At 48.0% G+C, this 2,519-nt stretch overlaps 1 pseudogene across 1 annotated transcript in view; it reads right to left on the reverse strand.

The window, feature by feature from the left end:
- Positions 1 to 2,382: 2,382 nt before the first annotated feature.
- The window catches only part of LOC101585835, a 3,553-nt pseudogene continuing 3,416 nt past the window's right edge, over positions 2,383 to 2,519 (reverse strand). The window contains exon 2 of the transcript XR_192540.1: positions 2,383 to 2,424. The product of XR_192540.1 is annotated as a 60S ribosomal protein L13a pseudogene (transcript). The remainder of the gene's footprint in view (positions 2,425 to 2,519) is intronic.

Raw genomic sequence — 2,519 nt, forward strand, 5'->3', positions numbered from 1 at the left:
CCGCCTCCTCCGCCCAAAGCTCCTCTCCTGACCCATTATAAATCTTTGTATCCCGACCTTACTACTTTACAAGAGGTCAATTGGGAAGACTTAGCCAAAGAGGCTTCCAAATACCATCCTGACCCTGTTGCAGCACCAGTTGCTACGAAATCGCCTCCTGATAATAATGAACTGTCCAAATTTGCTCCTAAATCTTCCAATGTGTTTTTGGATCTGGAAACTCGACTGTTTCAGAGGCTTACATTACATGTACAATCTTTACAGGCTGATCAGACACGTGGCACCCCTAAGATGGCGCCTGGGCCCAGTGAGCCCTTGCCTAAAATGGCGCCTGAACACAATAAGCCTCCACCCAAAATGGCGTTTCCGGTTTTGGAAGTGATGGCCGCTGGTCAAATGAATTGGAGTATGTTCCCTGTGTGAGGCTCAACCCAAAAGAGGAATAAAGGAAAAAAAAAAGATCAAATAAATCTACAGTGATTACTAAAGCCAGTGAGGAGACTGGCTGTAGACGCCTTTGGCACTTACTGGTTGGAAAAGAAAGTCAGAAAAAAAAAAGGGGGGGTATGTTAAGAGGGAAGGAAGGAAGAGGCAGTTTAAGAGTAGCAAGACGCCAGAATAAAGGAAGATCCAGATGATTAACAGATGATGGCGACAGAAGACATGGTAGTAGAGAAAGGATGAAAGGAATCTGAAGGAGGGTAGGTCCAGGAAGAGCAGACTTTTATGGAGAAAAGAGGCACAAATCTGATGAAGTGGCACCAACTAGATAGTTGAGAAAAGAATGGCTATAGAGAAGAGGTGGGGAGTAATCTGTAGGCCTAGGCAACAAAGAGGAACAAACAGTAAGTAGAAAGATGGTGAGTAGAATGTGACTATGGGATGATGCGGCACAGCAATGGCAGTCACCTAGGACAGGGAGGCATGAGGCACCAGGGGGGATAGAGAGCAGGGGAGAAGCAGGGGAGGAGAAAGAAAGGGAGCAACAACAGGGGAGCGGGGAGCAGGGTGCAGGTGGCAGCAGAATGCCCAGGCCTGCTTTCAAGGCCACACAAAGAGGGCGGTCCAATTCATCCCCTTATTAGTGGGCCTGGGAATCACAGCAGCCATGGGAACAGGTTCAACGGGTTTGGGGTAGCAGTACATTCTTATACTAAATTATCTAACCAGCTGATTGATGATGTTCGAGCATTATCTGGTACTATCCAAGATATTCAAGACCAGATAGATTCACTAGCAGAAGTGGTCTTGCAAAATAGGAGAGGCTTGGACCTTCTGACAGCAGAGCATGGGGGAATATGTCTTGCTCTACAGGAAAGATGTTGTTTTTATGTTAATAAATCAGGCATAGTTTGAGACAAAATCCGAGAGCTTCAGGATCAACTACTCAAGCGGAGACAAGAGCTTGTGGAAGACCCCTTCTCCTTGTTGTGGGGAGGAATGTTCACCTATCTTGTGCCCCTGTTGGGACCCCTCTTCTCACTCCTACTGTTGCTCATGATAGGACCTTGCATTTTGCAAAAGCTGACAGCATTCATCAGCTCACGTTTAGATGCTTTTGCTGCAAAGCCCATCCAAATACATTATCATCAGCTAGAAATGGCAGATCAACAAGAGTATTGTGAGAAGATTCCCTCAAATGGACCCTATCATAATGTGGCCTAATCTGATGTAGGCCCCCTGGTGAGACGGACAAGTAGTCAATGACAGGCAACTAGGACCCACATGCAGTGCCGCCGACCACCTAAGACAGGAACAGGGCCTACTGTCACCCTACAATCCCAAGACGGGTAAGGTCTGGGCAAATTCATGTGAAGGAGTCCTTGACCCAAGCCAGGCATTGTCCCCGCAGGGCACTGTCAATTTCCACTTGATGTATTTAATAAAAAGGGGGGATATGTGGGAGGGGCAATAGAACATTCCTGGTATATTTTCCCTTATTCGGGCAAGAAGTGCTGCAGCACCAATCCCCGCTTGCCTCGACATCTTCCTGTGGTCCTGGACCTCCACTACCAATCCACAACTAGTCCCACCCAACCGCTTCCACTATACAGCTATTTAGACCCTGTTCACTTCCTCAATAAATGAGACTTGATCAGAAAGCCTGTCTTGTCTCCATTTCTTGTGTCTCTTGCCCTGTCTTGTTTATCCCCGTTCCTCCTCCAGGTCATTACCCATGTATCGACTCATGGGCCGAGTCAAGTGGCGCCCAGCGTGGAGGCCTGGCACGAGGATTTAATGAGGGAGCTGTTCCAGAGCCCGGGTACGAAGCAGATAGTGAAAGTAAATTCTGAGGCCAACACTGCGCGAGTGCCTGCCGCGCCGCTCGAGCCATGGTGAGTGAACGGCAGCCCCCTTCCCCTTTCCGGCATGGGTCAAGCATTAAGCGAGCATGAGCTCTTTGTGGAAAGCCTCAGTAAGGCACTCAAGACACAAGGGATTAAGGTAAAGGAAAAGGAATTATTACAGTATTTTAAGTTTATTCGTGAGGTTTGCCCATGGTTTCCGTTGGAGGGCAT

The sequence above is a fragment of the Octodon degus genome, unplaced genomic scaffold (genome assembly GCF_000260255.1).
Source record: "Octodon degus isolate 3935 unplaced genomic scaffold, OctDeg1.0 scaffold00050, whole genome shotgun sequence".
In the NCBI taxonomy this organism is placed as follows: Eukaryota; Metazoa; Chordata; class Mammalia; order Rodentia; family Octodontidae; genus Octodon; species Octodon degus.